General features: G+C 41.2%; 1 protein-coding gene across 10 annotated transcripts in view; it reads left to right on the forward strand.

The window, feature by feature from the left end:
• Positions 1-23,780, forward strand: part of MYO3A (myosin IIIA) — a 299,867-nt gene that overhangs the window by 70,559 nt on the left and 205,528 nt on the right. The window contains exon 3 of one of the 10 annotated variants that reach the window (XM_048837827.2): positions 190-274. The exons of the other annotated variants lie outside the window; for them this stretch is intronic. The gene's annotated coding sequence lies outside the window, so the exon portion shown is untranslated. The remainder of the gene's footprint in view (positions 1-189; positions 275-23,780) is intronic. 10 annotated transcript variants of the gene reach the window in all.

Here is a 23,780-nt window from a genome sequence, read left to right on the forward strand (position 1 = left end):
TTTTGTAAAACCTATTGATATTACATGGTTTCATAAAGGAACATTCCTGAGCCCTTTAAATTAAGGGTATAAAAATGATTGAGGTTTTTCCTTAATATTTTGTTGTTTTGATTTATGACATATAAACAGTTGATCTCCCTCCTTATAACACAGATTGCAGCCTGGATATTTCCACTTCTCCTTTCCCAGGTTTTCTTAGAAGCTTGAATTACCTGGCTGCAGTTTGTCAGTATAATACAGTGATAACATCTAAAAAACAATAAGGAGAGAGACGGTGAGTGTTGATTGCCTTGATATTCATATTTATTATGGATTTTTATAGCATTAAAGTGTATAAAACATTAATAATGTGATTCAGTTTTCTAGAGTTTTCCTCCAAATATTGAAGATAATTTTTATTCTGCAACTAAATCAGATTGTTCACTCATCGATGCACAGGAGATTTATGTGCCCAATTCCCATTAGCATTAATGGCAGCTACATATGGAAGAATAAACCTCTAAATATGCATTATGGCCCAGACCATTCATCAGCAATGTCATACTCATGTGGGCCTAATCTTGTTCTGCATGCAGAGCTTCATTATTATCTGTAGGCCTGATCCAAAGCTTATAGAACTCAGTGGAAAATCTCCCATGGAGTCAGTGGGCTTTGCATCAGGTTCTTTCAGAATTCCGTGCTCAAAGAATTGAAAGTATAGGTCCCTTGATGGGGCAGAAGAGTGATCTGAAATCAGCAGGAAGGTTTACATTTGTCTTGTGAATTGCTTGCCTAGATCCATTGATTCTGTGCCTTGAAATAAGACAGATGAAGAGAATAGTAAATGAAAATGTTCCATAATCACTTGAATGAAGCTATTGTCTTCTCTGGGAAAGATTTCATATAATATACAAAAACAGACACATCGTAAAGCTTATCAGTATTTTACATGAATGGAGGAAGATGTCAGCTTTCTATCTGTAGTTTCATTGTTGTTGGATGAGACTCTACTAAGGTAAAAATGTAGAGGGAAAATAAAATTGAAATGGTAACCAAAAGCCATAAAAATAATTCTCACCCTAATTCACGCAGTTGGATTTAGGAATTACAGCATGTATGTTATGTGAGATGAAACAGTATTTTGAGACATTTGCAATACAAAGGCACAGGGGTTTCGGTTTCATACTGAACTCTGTGAAATATTGCTAATGGACTCCGAAACAATCAGCCTGGTTGTGTTACAGACACGAGATTCTGCCCAAGCTTCACAAAGGGTGAAGGAAGTTTGGAGAAGGTTCACAAAATTGGGAATGAATTTAGAGCAATCCTGGGCTGAGTTTCAAGCAAGCATGCGCTGTTTTATGGAACTTGATTGGAAACCATATGACCCACTATGGTTTCCCAGAATGTCTGTAGCTACAATATGATTCTAATTTGTGTAGTGTGCCTTTAAATGTAAACAGCTGAACTCCTTGTTTTTGAAGGTGTGGAGAAGCTAGAGCATGAGACCTTTTAAGACTAAGAATTTCAAACAAACTGTGCCATACTTTGCTTTCTGTCTCATGGAGATTTTCTATCTGTTGTGATTTCTTTAATATAAGTAAAATTACCTGAGACTGGAAGGGTATGTTCTGTTCTTTGTGTAAGTAAAATGTGATCCTTTCAACCAGGCATTTTGATTGAGTTTTGCTTTGAGGTTTGGGGAATCACTGAGACCCAAATCTCAAAGTGAAACTCACAGTCGCTATGTTTCAGAGTAGCAGCCGTGTTAGTCTGTATTCGCAAAAAGAAAAGGAGTACTTGTGGCACCTTAGAGACTAACCAATTTATTGGAGCATAAGCTTTCATGAGCTACAGCTCACTTCATCGGATGCATGCAGTGGAAAATACAGTGGGGAGATTTTATATACAGAGAGAACATGAAACAATGGGTGTTACCATACCCACTGTAACGAGAGTGATCAGGTAAGGTGAGCTATTACCAGCAGGAGAGCGGGGTGGTGGTGGGGGACCTTTTGTAGTGATAATCAAGTTGGGCCATTACTAGCAGTTGACAAGAACATGTGAGGAACAATGGGGGCGGGGAAAATAAACATGGGAAAATAGATTTACTTTGTATAATGACACATCCACTCCCAGTCTCTATTCAAGCCTAAGTTAATTGTATCCAGTTTGCAAATTAATTCCAATTCAGCAGTCACAGTCACTAGTAACTTTGTGGACCAGTCACTAGACAGTCAGCTATGTTTACCCAAAAAATCTAGTAAAGACAGATAATAAACGTAATGTGTGAGAGAGAGAAAAACTGCATCTACAGGAGAGAACTCTGGCCTCTTGTAGCAAATACATAATTGGTCATTTTCTGAATATTCTTATCAGGAAGTTGTAAAAACATAAAAATTAGTTTAAAAAATTCCTGGCTCACATGATCAAGAAGTGTTGGAACATCATTTCAGTGAGGTGACCTCACCGAAATCATAGAGCAGCAGGTCAGTGCACCCAGTGGAGTTTATATCTGCATATCAGACAGGTTATTGAAAGCCCACTTCATGGTGTGTTTTATCTGCTCTGCTCCCTCCTCTCTTTAGACCTGGCTACAATTTCCTTCTCTGTTTGCCGCCCAGAAAGATTGTTTCATTTGGCTTTGAAAAACACAAGCAAGTGGTGCACTTATAGGGACTGTAGCTCTGAACTGAATATTGTGCTACAAAATGGAATTGATGATCTGTTGATGTTGCTGGTGAAATGTTGGACAGAACCTAGGTACATATTTTTATATAAGGAAGGGGCCCTAGCACTTGTGGGGAAAGAGCAAAAAACAACACCACCAAAATAACAACGCCACAGCATACTGAAATTGAAGATGAGATTTTTACCCGTATTGTCCTCTTCACTACATGTGGGGTACGTGTATTGGTACATTGAATTCAAAAACACACGCTATTGTTGAGACACACGGACTGAAAATCATCCATTTTGGTAAGAAGGGAGTTCTCATTAGAACCTTTTAGGGCTGATCTTGCTGTTTTTGAGATACCAAGTAAGTGTGCTGCCATAAGAGGAGCAGGGAGGGGAAAGAGATCCCCTGACTGAGGGGATTTTGTTCGTGTTTTGGTTGTCACACTCGGGCAATAGAATTTACTTGATTGTTCATATAGAAATGAAAAGCCTGGTTTAGGAATCCTGCAGTGAACTCAATAGCATTTGTATGAGTACAGCAATACAGAGCTGGGATGTGATATTCTGAGGCCAACAGGGATTAAAATGAGAACAGACTACAACATTCATAATTTCCCAGATAATTGTGTGAGTGGAACCTGGTGTAAGTGAGGCTGATTTTGGCTAGACCGGGTATGCCAAGTACGTGTGGTGCAGCCCATTCGACCAGATAAGCCGTAATATTCCGCTATGTTCTCAACAGAACATCCAAAGAAAAGGTTAGCGGAGATGTTGGAGTAACAGATGAGAATCTTCTGTCTTCCACAGCTGTTCTAGGTTGGAGAATTTAAGTGCTTAGCTTGAAATCTAAAATTGCTTAAATGCTTGAATATAGTCAGGGAAAGGGAGGAGAAATGTTTCATTTGCAAGTAGGAAAAGGAACTAGTGTTGGTATTTAGGAAAAAAAGAAAAATACTAATAATAATTATATTCCATTTTAAATTCTAAAATACTAATATTATTTGGGGGGGAATAAGAGGGGCCACATGATGAGCTCTGTCCTGTTCTTATACCATGCCCATCGCCATAGTCTGAGCCCTCTTTTAATTAAGTTGCAGCCAGGTTCATCTGAGGTTAGATATTGGCTCTATGATCTATCATCGCCTAAACACAATAAAGCAGAACTCGTGAAATGCAAGTGTCCTTCAGCGGACATTTACTCAGTGTCTTTTCATTTTGTAATACTCCTCTCTAAATACATATAGCATTGTTTTTAGATGGTACCAGTATATCAGTCAGGAAAACCCTGTGCAGTAGCTTTCCTTCCAGGTGAAAAAAAAGTACTTGCAAATATTCACAAGACCCTTGACTCCCAGCTAAATTGTTCCTGGTATCACAACAAATGTTGTCTAACGTGACACCGCTAACTTCATGAATAAGAAATGTTTGACTTATTTATTAGTCTGAAACTGAGAAGAATCTAGGAGTTTGCTGTGCTGCACAAGGACTTTCTGGTGTTCTAGCTGTTCCCTCCCATTATTATTAATGAAGCTGCAGAGATGCAGGAAATTCATAGCCGAGTTACAGAAAGTAATACAATTCAGATATTTCCCATGCATTCTACAGCTCACAAGCTGATGGAGTCCTCTGTATACCCTTAATGATGGCTTTGGGCCTAATTCATTCCAGGGTTTTAACAGAAACTCAAGCTGCAGCCCTGCTTAAGAAGGGCTACAGCAATGCAAGCCACCAGTCACCATGACTCCTCTTTGGGGCCTAGACCTTACCAGCAGAGCTGTGAAAGGGGTTTAAATGTTTTTGATTTCTAACCTTGTTCTGCTTCCACATGCCTGTTCAGTGTGAAGAAACAGAGGAGCAGGAAGTGAAGGAAATTCATTCCTCTGTGCCCCCGTCCTGTTAAAAAGATGTTATGCAGTAATCATTTTGCCCATCAGGGATAATACCTCACAGTAGACAGGAGCCATTCATATGTATACAGTAATTTATCATGAATGCTCTGTACACAAGACTTGCCCCAGGTCAGTACTTTGCTTGTTCCAAAATGCCGTATTTTTGTATAGTGTCAGAAATTATAGACATGCTGAGGGAGTTATTTTCAGAGTCCCATGGGGACTGTTCAATAAATTAAAAGCAGGAAATCCAAGACATGTTAGCTCTTCTCTCTAACACCACCTGAATTAATTGGCAAATTGCTCTCTGTTGCATAGTAAGTGTAAAACATAACATATTGCAGCCCTTAATTGTACTGAGGCAGACATATTGAAACATATTGTGCAGTTTGCTTTGTGAGGATCTGCTGACTTAGACCTTAAAAACTAAGGTTCTGTGTGCTATGTGTGAGCATTAGAGATCCCCCACTGCCTAAGGCAGCACAGATAGCATGGTGTTGGGCACATTACAAATGCTTAGAGACAGATAGAGGACACCTTTGATTAAGATTGCCTTAGCTAAAATTTCCCTTTTGCAGTGTTATGTATCATTTGCCTGCCACCCTCCACCCCAGAGCTGGTGGCATATTAATTCTGTGTATATCAACTGTGGAGCATTTGCGGATCCTAAGGGAGAAAAGGCACTGTACATGTAAAATATTGTTACTGCTTGTTATTATCTCGTGTGTATAAACAAGCAGTGAATTGCATTTGCCAAGCAAAATATCTTGGGTCTCCTGGTCTGTTAAACGGTGATTGTGAATTGGGGGCTGAATCGTACCCCATTGAAGTTAAGGAGAGTTTTGCCATTGCTTTCAGTGGGATCAGGATCAGGCCCTGGGAATGTAAACTAATAATATGGGAAGTAGCCAATAATCCATGTCCACTACACAACCTGAAACGAGTGTCATATGGCCTCACTGAAACTAATTAATACAAATATGAGTATGGTAATTAAAGCTCATTATTCTTGGCTGTAATGGTTAGCAAAAATGGGCCAGATTTTCCTCTCGCTTACAAAGGTTTTACACCCTTGATTTCAGGGGAGTCCACTCCCATTTTGTATTGATGTTAGAACGAGGAGGCTCAAGTCCATTGTATTTTGTTCAGTAAATGCAGCAGACAGGGAGGGCTGCATTCCTCAAAAACGGCAGGGAAGAGTTTGAAGTGGGATCTGTTTTACACGGAGGAGAGCGGGTCAGACGCAGTCCTGCTGTTTTGAAAATATTTTCTTTGTATTTACTGCAGGCAGAAAATCGTAAACAATTTCTCTTACATGAAGCTTCCTCCTTTGAATTCAGGCTAAACTAAGCTAGAAATCAAAGATCAATTGTCTGATCTGCACAGCAGGGAGATGTGGGCGGCACTGCTCTTGTGTGTGTGTTTGCAGTGCTAGCCTCCGCCTGCTGTTCTAATTTGTTTTTCTCCTTCTGTCCTGTGGTGTCTGCTAAGTCAGGCAGTTGCTGCAATCACAGCTGGAACCTGGGGACACAAAACTGCCTACGGAAATAAAATGAACCCTTTTGTGGGAGAAGGGCTGATTGGATGGTGGTAGTGCACATAGAATGGCAACACTGACTCCCTGGCTCACCTCAGGTGCTTTTAATTGTATGTGATGACAAGAATTAACAGGGGTGTAATAGCAGGAGGGGAAAATCTAAACTAAACTGTTTGTGGTGGGGAAGTTCTCCAAGCGGAAGACTGCAGGTGGCAGGGGTCAATGAAGATGGAGATAGACATTAGAATCTTGAGGCCAAATGGCTGCACCAGGAACATAGGAATTATCATATTGGATCATGCCCAAGGTCCATCTAGTCCTGTATCCTGTAACTGATAGTGGCCAGATGATTCATAGGAAGGTACAAGAAGCCCCCAGTACATAGATAGATTGGGGAAAAAAAGCAAACATCATTCTGGGATGTATTAGCAGGAGTATTGTAAGCAAGACATGAGAAGTAATTCTTCTGCTCTACTCCACACTGATTAGGCTCAACTGAAGTACTGTGTCCAGTTCGGGTGCCACATTTCAGGAAAGATGTGGACAAATTGGAGAAAGTCCAGAGAAGAGCAACAAAATGATTAAAGGTCTAGAAAACATGACCTATGAAGGAAGATTGAAAACATTGGGTTTGTTTAGTCTGGAGAAGAGAAGACTGAGAGGGGATAGAACAGTTTTCAAGTACATAAAAGGTTGTTAAAAGGAGGAGGGAGGAAAATTGTTGTTCTTAACCTCTGAGGATAGGACAAGAAACAATGGTCTTAAATTGCAGCAAGGGAGGTTTAGGTTGGACATTAGGAAAAACTTCCTAACTGTCAGGGTGGTTAAGCACTGGAATAAATTCCTAGGGAGGTTGTGGAATCTCCATCATTGGAGATTTTTTTAAGAGTAGGTTGGACAAACACCTGTCAGGGATGGTCTAGAAAATACTTAGTCCTGCCATGAGTGCAGGGGGACTGGACTAGATGGCCTCTCGAAGTCCCTTCCAGTTCTATGATTCTATGTGAGATAATCTGCCTTCCTTTGCCCCCAATTAAGGTCTCATCCTAATCCCTAATAGTTAGATTGGTTTAAACCCCTGAAGTAGGAGATTTTATATCCCCTGCAAAATATTTTAGCAGTAACTACTATAAATAGTTCATATATATCTCACACTGAAACAAAATTCAAAGAACATTATTAAGGTTGCAAAATCAAACACTCAAAAATTAGGAAATACCAGAATTAGGATTACCTGTGCAATCTTAATGTGGTCCCCTTGTGCATATGGACTATGATAGTCTTCAATTACATGATCACATACTGTTTTTCCACAGGGCACCTGCCTCATTTAATCCACAGGATGGATCAGGGTTGTGAAATGAAATAAACTGTTGTCTAGAAAGCTCCTGCTTCATTTGTTTCAGAAGTTCATAGATTCATAGATACTAAGGCCAGAAGGATGCCTAAGATCATCTAGTCCGACCTCCTGCACAATGCAGGCCACGGAATCTCACCTACCCACTCCTGCAAAAAACCTCTCACCTATGTCTGAGCTACTGAAGTCCTCAAATCGTGGCTTAAAGACTTCAAGGAGCAGAGAATCCTCTAGCAAGTGACCCGTGCCCCATGCTACAGAGGAAGGCGAAAAACCTCCAGGGTCTCTTCCAATCTGCCCTGGAGGAAAATTCCTTCCCGACCCCAAATATGGTGATCAGCTAAACCCTGAGCATATGGGCAAGATTCACCAGCCAGATACCACAGAAAATTCTTTCCTGGGTAGCTCAGATCCCACCCCATCTAACATCCCATCACAGGCCATTAGGCCTATTTACCATGAATAGTTAAAGATCAATTAATTACCAAAATCATGTTATCCCATCATACCATCTCCTCCATAAAATTATCGAGTTTAATCTTAAAGCCAGATAGATCTTTTGACACCGCTGCTTCCCTTGAAAGGCTATTCCAAAACTTCACTCCTCTGATGGTTAGAAACCTTTGTCTAATTTCAAGTCTAAACTTCCCAATGACCAGTTTATATCCATTTGTTCTTGTGTCCACATTGTTACTGAGCTTAAATAATTCCTCTCCCGTATTTATCCCTCTGATATATTTATAGAGAGCAATCATATCTCCCCTCAACCTTCTTTTAGTTTGGCTAAACAAGCCAAGCTCCTTGAGTCTCCTTTCATAAGACAAGTTTTCCATTCCTCGGATCATCCTAGTAGCCCTTCTCTGTACCTGTTCCAGTTTGAATTCATCCTTCTTAAACATGGGAGACCAGAACTGCACACAGTATTCCAGGTGAAGTCTCACCCAGTGCCATGTATAATGGTACTAAAACCTCCTTCTCTCTACTGGAAATACCTTTCCTGATGCATCCCAAGACCGCATTAGCTTTTTTCACGGCAATATCACATTGGCGGCTCATAGTCATCCTATGATCAACCTATACTCCAAGGTCCTTCTCCTCCTCCATTACTTCTAATTGATGCGTCCCCAGCTTATAACTAAAATTCTTGTCATTAATCCCTAAATGCATAACCTTACACTTCTCACTATTAAATTTCATCCTATTACTATTACTCCAGTTTATAAGGTCATGCAGATCCTCCTGTATGATATCCCGGTCCTTCTCTAAATTGGCAATACCTCCCAGCTTTGTATCATCCGCAGACTTTATTAGCACACACCCACTTTTTGTGCCGAGGTCAGTAATAAAAAGATTAAATAAGATTCGTCCCAAAACTGATCCTTGAGGAACTCCACTGGTAACCTCCCTCCAGCCTGACAGTTCACCTTTCAGTAGGACCCGTTGTAGTCTCCCTGTTAACCAATTCCTTATCCACCTTTCAATTTTCATATTGATCCCCATCTTTTCCAATTTAACTAATAATTCCCCAATGTGGCACGGTATCAAATGCCTCACTGAAATCTAGGTAAATTAGATCCACTGTGTTTCCTTTGTCTAAAAAATCTGTTACTTTCTCAAAGAAGGAGATCAGGTTGGTTTGGCACGATCTACCGTTTGTAAAACCATGTTGTATTTTGTCCCATTTACCATTGACTTCAATGTCCTTAACTACTTCCTCCTCCAAAATTTTTTCCGAGACCTTGCATACTACAGATGTCAAACTAACAGGCCTGTAGTTACCCAGATCACCTTTTTTCCCCTTTCTTAAAAATAGGAACTATGTTAGCAATTCTCCAATCATACGGTACAACCCCTGAGTTTACAGATTCATTAAAAATTCTTGCTAATGGGCTTGCAATTTCGGGTGCCAATTCCTTTAATATCCTTGGATGAAGATTATCTGGGTCCCCCGATTTAGTCCCATTAAGCTGTTTGAGTTTTGCTTCTACCTCAGATATGGTAATATCTACCTCCATATCCTCATTCCCATTTGTCATGCTACCATTATCCTTAAGATCCTCTTTAGCCTTATTAACAGGTTTCAGAGTAACAGCCGTGTTAGTCTGTATTCGCAAAAAGAAAAGGAGTACTTGTGGCACCTTAGAGACTAACCAATTTATTTGAGCACGAAAGCTTATGCTCAAATAAATTGGTTAGTCTCTAAGGTGCCACAAGTACTCCTTTTCTTTTAGCCTTATTAAAGACTGAGGCAAAGTATTTGTTTAGATATTGGGCCATGCCTAGATTATCCTTGACCTCCACTCCATCCTCAGTGTTTAGCGGTCCCACTTCTTCTTTCATTGTTTTCTTCTTATTTATATAGCTATAGAACCTTTTACTATTGATTTTAATTCCCTTTGCAAGGTCCAACTCTACTTGACTTTTAGCCTGTCTCACTTTATCCCTACATGTTCCAACCTCAATAAGGTAGCTTTCCTTGCTGATCCCTCCCATCTTCCACTCTCTGTATGCTTTCTGCTTTTTCTTAATCACCTCTCTGAGATGCTTGCTCATCCAGCTTGGTCTACAACTCCTGCCTATGAATTTTTTTTCCCCTTTCTTGGGATGCAGGCTTCCGATAGCTTCTGCAGCTTTGATTTAAAGTAATCCCAGGCCTCCTCTGCCTTTAGATCCCTAAGTTCTTCAGTCCAATCCCCTTCCCTAACTAATTTCCTTAATTTTTGAAAGTCAGCCCTTTTGAAATCAAAAACCTGAGTTGCAGATTTATTTTTGTTAATCCTTCCGTTCAGTTTGAACTGAATTAGCTCATGAGCACTTGAACCAAAATTATCCCCTACAATCATTTCTTCTATGAGGTCCTCACTACTCACCAAAACCAAATCTACAATGGCATCCCCTCTAGTCGGTTCAGCAACTACTTGATGAAGGAATCCATCAGCTATCGCATCTAGGAAAATCTGAGCCCTATTATTATTACTAGCACTCATCCTCCAGTCTATATCTGGGAAGTTAAAGTCTCCCATGATCATGCAGTTTCCATTAGTATTTACTTTATTAAAAACATTAAAAAGGGCTCTATCCATATCCAAATTAGATCCCGGCGGTCTATAGCACACCCCAAGCACTATCCCAGGGGAGGCTCTAATAGTTTTCTTCCCCAATGTAATTTTTGCCCAGACGGACTCTGTCTTATCCTTCCATCGCTTCTTATTTCTTTACATTCTACCTCATCATTGATATACAATGCTACTCCACCACCTTTACCTTTATTTCGGTCTTTCCTAAACAGTACATACCCTTCAATACCCGTAGTCCAGTCGTGACTACTATTCCACCATGTTTCTGTTATACCTATAATATCTGGTTTCACTTCCTGCACCAGTAGCTCTTGTTCCTCCATTTTGTTACCTAGGCTCCTCGCATTGGTGTACAAACATCTTAATTTTTGCTGTTTGGCCTCGCTCACTTTCTTCACCCGATTAGATAGGTCATTCTACAGCCATTATAACCTATTAGACTGGTATCCACGCTGCCTGTCCTCCTTATATACATTCTCCTACCCACAGCTGTATCCTTTCTTATTTTTTCTTCCCTCTCAATGCTAAAATCCGGCATGGAGATTACCTGGACAATTACCTGGAGATTACCTCCCAACCATCTCCCCTAGGTGTGTAGTGAATGAGACAGGGGCCTGCAGGAAGAGAAAGGATGGTCTTGTGATTTAGGCAGTTGATAGCTGCCCTGAACAACTGTATTCTATCCCTGCCTCTGCCACTGCATTGCTATGTCATGCTAGGTATGTCACTTAAATTAGACTTTTCATAACTGGTCACTAATTGTGTGTTCTCAATCCCAGTTTCCCCCTTGGCTCCTCATCTGATCTCAGTATCCCTATTAACCTATTAGCTCCCAATTTCCTTCCTTGGTTCTCAGGCCCACTCTCTTTATCCAGCCAGCCCTGTCTCCACTCCTCATCCAACTCCTAATCTCAGTTTCCCTCGCCCCCTACCAGCCTCCAGTCCCAGTTTCCAACAGCCCATTCCTCTTCTCCACAGACTTGTGGCCAACAGGTCCAGCTCTTTTCCCTCTGTATTCAAATCAGGCAGCTTCCCCCTCCACCCTGTCCGAGCCAAGCAGGCGGGCCCCTGAGAACACAGAAGAGACAGTCTCCTTCTCTCAGGCCATGTGCCCAGGGCCAGGCCCAGCATAGCCTGCAGCAGTGGCTGGAGCTGCAATTGCCGGGAAAGTCCTGCTCAGCAAAGACAGAATCTTTGAGGAATTTAGCTGATAAAATCTAAGTCTCTACTGAACATAGGGGAAACGTAATTTTTCAAAGGCTTACACCTTGGCCAAACGAGGGCAGGATTTCACAAGGATGGCAAAAGTCCCATCCCTGCTGCAAATTTAAAGTCCCTGCTCCTAAGCATGCAGGTGCTAGAGCTGTTCAAATAAAAGGCCACCAGGATGGGCAAAGCTATGTATTTCCCCCCTGGTCTTAGAAACAGCTAAAACGTTTGGCTGAAATTTTACACAGACACATTCTCTCTCTCTCTCTCCCCTCAGCGTGGGCCTGGTTAATGGTTAATTTGTGACTAATTATAAGTAACTGAAAACAGAGGTTTATAGTGGGAAGTGTTGGGCATTACATATTATTATTATTATTATTACATTGTATTATCAGCCCCACCTATATTTGACATCTGCATTATCTATTAAACCTTTTGAAGAGGTGGCCAGTCCTGCATCAGTGAAGGAAGGAAAGAAACAGTCACAACAAGCTGTTGCTAGCCTACCCGCTTCTGGTGCTCATGTGACCCCACGTTTCACATTCCCACTTTAAAGCTAAGGCTCACCAAAGCCCGTGCCCCCATGCATAGCCCAATCCCAGTGCACTCAGATGAGCATCTTGATATCCTTGTCCTAAAGAAACCATTGACCTCAAGAAGGATGATGATGGTTTCAGGGGGGCTGTTGCCATTGGAACTTAGACAACAAGGGCATCAGCTGGTTCCACTGCACACTTTGATGACTGAACCATCAAAGCCATCACAGGCCCCAAAAACTCACCTCAGATCCATGGGGATAAAATAATGCCTGTTTTTAAGGCCTCTGTATGATGCTGTGGCTCAGAATCCAGATTGACAGAGGTGCTCGCTGGTCCTATCCAATCACTCCCATGAAAAAGTTATAAAAAACAATAAAACTCTGAGGCTGGGCATTACCAGTGCCACAGGGATTGGAGGTTTAAAAGGGGCAAGCTCTTTGCAGGAGAGAGGTCGGGTCAAGATTCAGCAATCAGGACCCCATTGGTGATGGAGAAGCCAATCCTGGCAGGATATAAGTCTGATGACTGCAGAGCTGGTGCTAGGCATAAGAAGACTAAGCAATTGCTTAGGGCCCTGAGCAGCTCCAGAGGGGGACCTATTCACTTTTTATTATGTGTTCCGGGAGGGGGGGAAATATTCCTGCTTAGGGCCCCCAATGGGCTAGCACTGCCTCTGGATGAATGCCACCTACTAATGCCAGTACCTCAATGGGAACTGAGGCCAAACACCACTTTGCAGGATCTGGCCCTTGGAGGGGATTCGGTAGGCTAGTAACACCTATAAAGGAGTGTGGAGCAGTTGTGAGTCATGGAGCTTGTTCCGCTCAGCCTCTTACCGAAAACAGCTTCAGAAAATCCATTTTCACATCTGGGATTGGAGACTTTCACCCATACAGCCTTGGGTGTCATGTCTACAATTAGCTCAATCATAGTCCCATTTCAGTTTTGCGTTAGTAGCTTTTTCCTCCCTAAAGTTCTTCTTCTGGCACTGAGCAGCAGCCTGACACAATACCTGCTGGCCATTATGCTAATTGGCAGCTTAAATGTTTTAAGGAATTGTAGTATTAGTTTACCTCAGCTTTACAAAGGTACATTATTTAACAAACACACACATTGCAGCCTGCATTCCAAGCCACCTTCCATGCTTCTTAGACAAGGCAGTGGGGAAATATTGACGATTTAAAACATTTCTATGTTTTTCAAATGCAGCTTCATTATTTCATTTACATTTTGTTCGTAACATTCTTCATCATAGCATATTCAAATGATTCTTTCCTCATGAAAATTAAAATTCCCAGAAGATCAGTGAGGTGGTGTTCTTCTTTACAGCACCTTGTATTGAACTACATTGTATGCTATCTGATACATAAGTATTTGTAAAATGAGCTACATCATATTCATTTTAAATGCCCATGATTTGGGGCCTCATTCTCCAGTCATAACCTAGACCTGGTGTAATGGAATTGAGACGTCAACCCACTGTTTTGAAAAGCAGGGTAGTTTATCATGCACTGTCTATTTGCTGTGTATGTGCAAGATAGCACATAAGAGTAATTGTCAAACATGTTCTTAAATGTGAGCCCCTGATGGATGTTGGGCTCTAGGTGAGATACAAGAACAAGGAACTCACAATTTGGCCCTATTCAGAGTTTAACCACCCCATTTGGAAAGGATCCCGTGTGCATGGATTCTCCCCTTTCTGTGCAAAAAGAGTGTCAACTCTGCAATGCCATACGCTCTCCCCTCTCCCATGTAGTTGCCCACTCACTGGAACTGCACAGGGACAGAGCTCTGGGGAATTCAGGAAGTGGAGCAAAGGCAGATGGGAATGGAGCAAGGGAGTTTCTTCTACTTTCAGCACCATCCCTTGCAGAACATGGACTTTCCTTATGGAAATCTTGGCAGAAGATAATACTGCTAGAAAATATATTACCGCCCTCTGGTCTCCCTCCAGGGAAGCTACTGAGCAGTCACAGGGGACTGAGCAATGGGAATGAATTTGGGGAGCATCAGCCATTCCTGTAAGACAGCTCCTGTTGCAGTGCAGAATTGTGTTACATGCTCAGATCGCTGAGTTTGAAGGGCTGGGAGTTCTAAAAACATATACAATATACTAGCACAAACCAGATTTTTTTTTTGTAACAAGTACTGGTTATTACTACAGACCCTCTTATGCATGAACAGAATTGTTTGCTAATTTCCAGTCAGTTACGTATGTACAAATCCACTGAAGGCAACTGGGTTGTGCAAGCACCTCTGACAGAAACAGTCCTGATAATAATGTATAAAAAGGAAAGAATCTAGCTTGACTTTCAGATCCCAGGCTGAACTGGCAAGGCTGGCAGTTAACTTTTTTTTTTTTTAACCTTTAAATGGAGCATATTTGATTTTGGAATTACTGAGAGACTATAAACATGGACTCACACAATGCCACTTTTGCAGAATTACTTTTCAGAGCAGAGTTGTACTTCAGAAAACCAATCCCTGTTAGTCCGAAATTTTCAAAGGTGTCCAATGATTTTGAGTGCCTTGATGTATGAGACACCTTAAAGACACCCCAGAATTAAATGACACAAAATCATGTGGTCCATCTGAAAATGTTTAGTGTCTGTGATGTTTGCTGTTCTAGCAGATCAAAGAGTTAAATACTGTGGTTTGATTTAAGAATGAGCCTAGCTCATTTTTGACCAAGGACAATCATTTATGTTAATGTAATTGATTCCTAATCTGTGTGGCAAACTTTCAATTCAGGGGGCCAAATTGTGTCACCCAGGCTCTGGCCTGCTGTGGTAATGCAGTCCAGAGGAAGTTTGAGGGGGACTTTGGCTTTGGGGAGCAGCCCACTGTGCAAACAATTGTTCAGGCTACCCCATCCTTTAGGATCCTCCAGGGCTTGGTCCTGCAAAGTACTGAGTGCTCTTACCTCTCAGTGACCGCAATGGGAGTTGAGGATGCTAAACACTTTTGAAGATAAATCACCCAGCTCAGTGAGCAGCAAGGGCTGGATGGACAGAGTCATTACCCTGCCTGTTCCTCATTCGTTTAAACCAATGTGCATCCCAGAAGTGCATGGAGGAAGCAGCATTCCTTCAAGCAAGGACCCTTTCAGTTACTACGGATTCATAGATTTTAAGGCCAGAAGGGACCATTAGATCATCTACGCTGACCACCTGTATGACATAAGTTGTAGAATTTCACCCAGTTACCCCTACATTGAGTCCAATAACTTGTCCGGCTAACACATTTCTACTAGAAAGGTATCCAGTCTTGACTGGAAGACATCAAGATTTGGAGAATCTACCCATTTCCTTGGTAGTTTATTCCAGTGTTTAATAACCCTTGCTCTCAAAACTTTGGGCCTTATTTCTATTGTGATTGCTACTCATAGTTTGGTCCATGGAAAACTGGGCTTGAAAGGATCTGCCTTTGCAGGTAGGCCCTAGCAAGCGTGTCTGAAGTGCTCTGGTGAACCAGCAATGTGTTGATTGGTTCAAATAGATGCAGATACTGGTACTGAGGGGCTGAGCACCTCCTGTCATTCAGTGAGAGGAAATGCTACATCTAGTTAAAATGGTCCAACACATTGGGGCAAATAAGCTTTAAAAACTGCAGCAATAGGACTGCATGCCCTTTTTTTTAAATGCAATGTATTTAAAATGTGTTGTCAATAGACTAGAAAGATGCAAAAGGAAGAGATCACAAAAAGAACAGCTTGCAGAGCAGGGAGCTGGAGCTGAAAAGATTTCTATTCCCTTCGAGATCTGGGCCCCCCTGAAAGTGTAATCCTGTTTGTGCCACTGTTTGCTATGCTCCCTAATTGGATAAAAAAAGAAAGACAAATCCAAATCCTCTGATGGCTATCTTGGGACTATCTTCAGAGATTAATGAAAGACACAGGAAAAAAACCTATTTATAGAATTATTTTTGGATGTGGCTATGGATTTGGAGACTAAGGAATTCAGAAGTACCCGCAGGCTGGACACTATGGACAGGAGAAGCCAATTACTTTAGAAAAACGGTTATACAGTTTGAGACAGAGGGGCAGATCTCCCTTTGACAAGTAAAGATACTGTCAGATTAAAGCACTGCTCATCATTTGGTATTAAAGAGATGGAAATAGCCTGCTTCTATTTTATTTTGCCTTGAGGGAAAAATTCTTAGTCTTTGATATTTTATAGCAAATAATATGGGATTAATCTGATATTAGTAGATATATTTGTGATGTGTGCAGAGTCAGGCAATGTGCCTGCTCCTACTGAAGGCAATAGCAAATTTCTCTTTGACTTCAGAGGGAGCAGAATCCAGGCCAAATGGTTTTCTGTGTTGGTAAGTTTTTCAAAGGGAGGCCAGAATCAGAAGAACGGGGAGCATTTGAACAAGGAGACCCTCTGTGTACCTGAGCCAAAACATTTTGTGTATAATGTAAAATGCCAAATTTGCAAAGGAACTGTTTTGCCAAGGCGGTGATGTAGAGATTGTAGTGCTGCCAACACTAAGTGTGCAAAAATCATAAGTCAGGCCCCAAAGAATCACGAGATTGGCTTACAAATCATGAGATTTAAAAAAAGCAATAGTTTGACTTTTGATTCCTTAGCCTTTAGGGTACACTCTGCCCATGCTGTCAAGATTACCTCTGCAATCACAAGAACTAGAAACTTAATTTAAAAAAAAATGAGGAGTACTTGTGGCACCTTAGAGACTAACAAATTTATTTGGGCATAAGCTTTCGTGGGCTAAAACCCACTTCATCGGATGCATGCAGTGGAAAATACAGTTGGAAGATATATATATATATATATATATGTATATACACAAAGAACCTGAAAAAATGGGTATTGCCATACCAACTGTAATGAGACTAATCAATTAAGGTGGGCTATTATCAGCAGGAGAAAAAAAACTTTTGTAGTGATAATCAGGATGGCCCATTTCAAACAGTTGACAAGAAGGTGTGAGTTTTTACTTGATGTAATAACCCATCCACTCTGTCTTTATTCAAGCCTAATTTAATGGTGTCCAGTTTGCAAATTAATTCCAATTCTGCAGTTTCTGGTTGGAGCCTGTTTTTGAAGGTTTTTTGTTGGAGAATTGCAACTTTTAGGTCTGAAATTGAGTGACCACGGAGGTTGAAGTGTTCTCCGACGGGCTTTTGAATGTTATAATTCTTGTGTCCATTTATTCTTTTGCATAGAGATTATACGATTAAAACCTCTCTGCCATGTACATTGGCCAATAAAAGCCCAAGATTTCACAAGACTCACAATAAAATCACTGAGTTTGATTCAGCCATGGAGTATGCTGGCCTGACTAGGGATGCAGGGCTCTCAGTATCAGAAGATACATACTTGGAGGAGAATTGCAGTGGTGCAAGCAGCCATAACCCTCTTTTCCCTTGACCAGTGCAGACCCTAGAATTGGTGTTTGGGCAGGGCAGGAGTAGCCAGGGTATAAAGGTATGTAATAGATTTTATGTACAGAGTGCTCCCGTGGAAGTATAGCACCCTGGTCACAGAAGCACAGGTTTGCCCTGATGAAACCCGCAGGCTGGTCACCAGTCAAAAACTGTCACTTGTTACCCTTGGGCTGAATCGATCTTTGTGCCCAATGGCCTATTCGGGGAGGGGGCAATTAATCAATGCTTGGGCCTTGCTTCATCATTCTAAATGGATTGGGCCTCTGTTTGCCCTCTTATTAAACATTCATATTGTGGTAGCACCCAGAAAGCAACAAAGCCATGACCCCATTGTGCTGGGTGCTACACAGATATATAGTAAATAACAGTCCCTGCCCCAAAGAGCACCTAGATTTTAATTCTTGCTTTGTCTGCAGGAAGAGATCTATAAATCTCAGAAAGGGCCCTTTTTAGTTCAGGATGTTTGCACTACTCCTATAATTTCCTATCAGAATAACTTAGATGAGAATTTGTTTTATACTTAAAACATTTGTTTTCCAGCCAAACCAAACCATTGATATCAGGCTGTGCTTCATTAGCTAACAAAGTGATATTTAAGTAAGAAAGCCCATTTTACTCAATGAAGTTAATGGTTATTTAGGAAGATGTTTGTTTCCTGTGTATTTTTTTTAATCTCAAACCATTCAGCTGCTAATTCTTTTGACTAGCTGTGGAATAGTCTAGGTGCAGAAAAATGTGTATGTGTATTTTTAATTTAGATAATATTTTTTCTTTTGTCTTTTAATTCAACAATCATTTTAAAAATAATTTTAACTTAACATTTTCATGAAAATTACATATACTTGTAAATGGATTTCAGCTGCCTTCACTCACTGAGGTATTGGAGGTGCTTGAGCATGCAGGACATTGGGGCCCAGATCCACAAAGGTCTTTCTATGCCTCCACTGCAATCCACAAAACTCCTGCTAATCCCTTTAGGCACCTAAATTCACATGGTGCATAAATTATCAAGGTGAAAATTCCCTAGGCAACTATGTTCCTGCCTCTGGGCATGCACACTGCTTCCTCACTCTAGGCATATGGAGGCCCATCTCCCACCTAAGTCGATCTAAGTCCACCAGAGCGATCCATGAACTGGAGAAAGATAGGTTGGTGATCATGTATCTTGTGTGTGGGGCACAATCTGGTGCGTGTGCTCAGAGGCTGCCTATAGGATCAGGTCCCATTCAAAATTGAGGAGGAGAAAGGGGCTGGGTGCCCACTCTATAACTTTTACCCACCTACACCTCCTTCTCTTCCATTTTGTGTGGTGTGAGACAGGTGTCTAACTCATTCTCACAAAAAATCACTTAGGCACCTAAGCAACCTGACTCTAAGAAGGGGTTCCCAGCTGTTGATCACTAGCAGAGAGAGGTGCCTCCCTACCGTCTGGACTTCGGTATCTGACTCCATGAGAGAGGCAGAGCTTAGGATATACCCCTCTCCTTGACATATCCCACTGGCTATCTTAGGCAGCTCCTTGCCTAGCCTGCTAAGTATATGGAGCCCATTCTAACGTGGCTGTCTCTCCCCATCCGTTGTAAAGGATTCCTAGATGCTTAACTCGGGCTTTGTGGATCACAGTGTTCCTGTGATTTTTCTAGGTGCCAAAAATCCAGGCCTGGTCTGTTTTTGGTGAAAATAGTCAATGACTTCCAAAGTGGCGGTAGGTTACCAGCATCTCTTAAATAAACAATTGTTAGGCCCACATCCAAGATGTCCTATCATGATATAGATAATCTCTTCAATTATCACCTTGTCTCTAACCTTCCCATGTGTAGTTACTTAGCAGCTCTGGAAATTTTTGGAGTTCTCAGTTTTCCAAGACTCCTCTCCCTGACATTTATTATAGAATTTGTTATAAAAAAAGATGATCAAATTTGTCCTCAAAATTGGGATTTCAGTAAATGTTAAAAGACAGTAATTAGCTTTGATTTTAAAAAAAGCACCAAAAAATTGAAAATATAAAAGGCTGTTTTGAACCCCGTGAAATGGAAACAGCTTTGAAATTTAAACAAAAATGTTGCAAATTTTAAAAATATATTGCTTATCCGCTCTACTTGTGTTCAGTCCTTTTGAATCTCTCCAGAGCTATTTGTGCCTTTGTCACTCCAGGTTGGATTATTACAATGCAGGGGCTACACTTGATGACCATGTAGAAAGATCAACTGGAGCAGAATGCAGCTGCCCACTTGATGGGGTTGCTTTCAGGGAATCTGCACAAGCTTCCTGTTCATTTCCCAGTGCAATTCAAGGTGTTGGGTTTGATATATAAATCCCATTATGGTTTGAATCCAAGTTAATTTAGAGACCACCTGTGTCCTCTCAATCTCTCCTGACAGAGAGATCCTTTTAGGTGTTCAGTCTAATAGCCCCTAGACTTAATGCCACGGAGTTTATAAAAGAGGAATCTCAGTGAAGGGCTCTCAACTCTTTAACCCACTCCCCGGGCTTTCTGACAGAACCCAAGTTTATTCTAAGGCACTCTTTAATGTTCACCTATTTGCAATGGCTTGCATAGGTCAAGGAGATATTTTTTTGAGTGGAGATTTTTTTGATCCTTTTGATGATTGACCTGGTTGAATCTTTTAATTGTCATTGGGCACATTAATTATTTTGTTAATTACCAAATGTCTTTCAGTGTTGTCCAGGCAATTGGAGAAGTCTGATAAACACATTCTATACATTAAAATAATAAATGCAAATATTTCTCCACTAGGAACTGGACTAAGGCCACTAGCTCAAATCACATATGATCCCAAAGAGCTGTTACATGGAAACAACTTTTCATCACCCCTGATCCAGGCTAGATGCAAAAGGCTCTGTATCCTATTAACAATTTCCTGAGCCAACCAGCCCCTTAAATGTGATTACACAGATCACACCTGTAAGAGCTTCAGAAAGGGATAGGGAGCTCTTTTGAGTCACTAAAGAAAATATCTGGCAGAGCCTAAATGTTTCAAAGAAATCTGTGTACTCAATGGGTAACTCTGGAACTGGGTTATGCTCAATTATTTATTATGGCAAATAATACGTGTGATCAGAAGAACAATTGGCTATAGCTAATTGATAGTTTTCCTGAAGGATATTTGCTTAGATGTAGAGGTAAGTATTGTTTCCTCTAATAGACACCAAAAGGGGAGAAATTTGTTGAGTTATGCTGAACGAGTAGACAAAAAAAAAATTATTCAGAGAGAGAAGTGTACTCTTTGTATTTAATTTTTAACCCAATAGTCTATCTTCTGCTGCCTAGATGCAATTTCTTATTTATTTATTTGCTTATTTATAGATTTTTTTCTATGGAACACGGCAGTGTGGTATTTGAGTGCCACACAAATAATTAATCCTCACAAGCCCTCCCTTTATGTAGGGCAGTTTTATCTGAATTTTACAGAGGTGGAAATTGCAACATAGAGAGATAAAGGGTATGTCTAGACTTGGAGCTGGGGGTGTGATTCCCAGCCAGAGGGGAGAGACACTCGCTCTCATTGAGCTAGCTCACTAAACAGGGAATGTAGTTGGGGCAGCAGGATGGGCTAATTGCCCCAAGTACATGCCTGTCAGTCGTGTGGGCACAAACCATCCCACAGCTTATGCTGCCGTGGCTACATTCTATTTTTAGTGTGCTAGTTCTATCAGAGCAAGTACAAGAATGTCTCCTTAGCTGGGACTCAGACCCCCAGCTCCTAGCATAGGCCTACCCTGTATAACTTGTCCAGGGTTACACAAGACAACTGTGGCAGAGCTCTGACTAGAGTTTGGGACAGGGACCCTTGTTCTGTGTGTGTATGCAGTGCCCAGCACTCTAGGATTCTACTCCCTGCCTGGGGCCTCAAGGTGCTTCCACCATATAAATAAATATAATAATTAACTATTACAATCTTACTTTGGTGATTTAAGCACAAGAGCATCCTTCCCCTTTCTTCCCATTGTAAAGAGAGTGGTCACTTTGGATGGGCTATTACCAGCAGGAGAGTGAGTTTGGGGGGGTGGAGGGTGAGAAAACCTGGATTTGTGCTGGAAATGGCCCAACTTGATTATCATACACATTGTAAGGAGAGTGATCACTTTAGATAAGCTATTACCAGCAGGAGAGTGGGGTGGGAGGAGGTATTGTTTCATGGTCTCTGTGTATATAATGTCTTCTGCAGTTTTCACAGTATGCATCCGATGAAGTGAGCTGTAGCTCACGAAAGCTTATGCTCAAATAAATTGGTTAGTCTCTAAGGTGCCACAAGTACTCCTTTTCTTTTTCCTAACTTTTGAGTGTTTCATGTGTCCACCTAAAGACATTTAACACAAATGTATGTTTTGCATGTTATATATTTATTTTTCTCCTCATCCTGTTTTTGTTGCTTTATTATTATTTATTACAGGTTGTTGTCTCCCATTTTGTACGTTGTATTTGCTGTTCTTCTTTCCCTTGTAAAATATTAGTGTTATTAATGTATGCCATAAAATAATACAGCATGCATAATATGGCCAAATTAATATCGCTATGGCAAGCTTCACTTTGGGAGCTTTCAGAATTTTTTGAATGCTTAATCTTACAACATTAACACTGCACTAGTGGTAGCAATTCTGCATTTATTACATTTTAATTTTAATTTGTATCCTAAATAAGCTAAAATTAAAATAATCTCCCATGAATCTCCTAAAAACAGTGTTTGCATTGAACTGATCCCACATACAGCTTTAAACAAAACTCTGCATTGCTGCAGAAATAATGTTTATTTAAACCTGTGTCACAATGGCCCCCAGAAGTCCCAACCAAATCAGGGTCCCATTGTGTTATGCACTGTGCAAACACATAGAAAGAGACAGTCCCTGCCCTGAAGAGTTACAGTCTAAACAGCCAAGACAGCCAAAGGATGGGAGGGGGAATAGCGACGCAGAGAGACAAAGTGACACCCAAGGTCAGGCAGCAGCTCAATGATACATTTCCTTTCCCTTAAACTCATTTTAAATCATTCCTGCTGATTTTCTTCTTTCTGTTTTTCTTTCCCCATCCCAGCATGCTTTGCTGTCTTTCCTCTTTGCTCCTCCAACACACACATGCCCTTCTCCATAAAACATTTAGGATAAGAGTTTCAAAGCTGCTCAAGAAATCTGGATACTTGGGGGGGGGGGGGGTCAGTGAAGCCAAAATTTGGGAGGGGTGGGAGGAGAGGGGAGTTGACTTTAACTAATTTTCAGGAATTGTCAATATGCCAAAGAAATCTTATGTGCCAGGTGATTAGTTTCACATACTGCTTACTTAGGGTCAGAGTAGGGCCATTTAATGGACCCATGCTACCCCCAGAGTGGGAGTCAGAGAGAAATGACATGGAAGAAAACTGATTGTGATCATCCAAAGGAATTGTGCAGCACATTTGATCCCATTGTAGGCCCTGCCTGGTCCTTCTGGGACATATGTACTAAATTTCACAATGGGTGCAGTGGTAATAGCCAAAAATTTGCCAGTTCCAGGTGCTAAGCCAGTTGTTGCAGCTTTTTCTGAGCAGGATGTGTTGCTTACAGATTTTTTTTTTCTGATGGACTAGCAAAAGTAATGCTTGTTCTATGAGCTGATGGTACAATTTTTGAGTTTGTGACCAAAGTTTGCCTGGATCTGCACGTCAGCTCTGAGTTTTTGGGACACCTTTGCGCTGGGGTGCATCAGGATCCGGATTTTTAAAGTGTGACAGAAGCAATGAAGCTTGTTCTTTTGTTATGGTGGTAGAATTTTGGAGGGTGGTGGTGGGAGAAAGTGGCAAGAGCCAGCAGAAATCCGGTGCCAGATCTGGGTATTTGTGGTGCTGCCACACCAAGATGTGTCAGGGTCAGGATGATTTTTTTTTTTTTGGCACAACAGAAATATTTGCACTTATTCTCTGTTTAGACATTAGAATTTGGGGGCCAGCGAATAAAACGGGCAGGATCCCATTCTGGGTGCTGCACCTGGGGCTTTGCCGTGTTGTTTCCAGGGGATCCAGCAAACTGCAGGTGTTTGAGGTGCAATGGGAACACTTACGCTTGTTCTCTATTTTGACAATACAGTCTGGGGCCTTGGGTTGGGTAGA

This window comes from Caretta caretta, chromosome 2 (genome assembly GCF_965140235.1).
Source record: "Caretta caretta isolate rCarCar2 chromosome 2, rCarCar1.hap1, whole genome shotgun sequence".
In the NCBI taxonomy this organism is placed as follows: Eukaryota; Metazoa; Chordata; order Testudines; family Cheloniidae; genus Caretta; species Caretta caretta.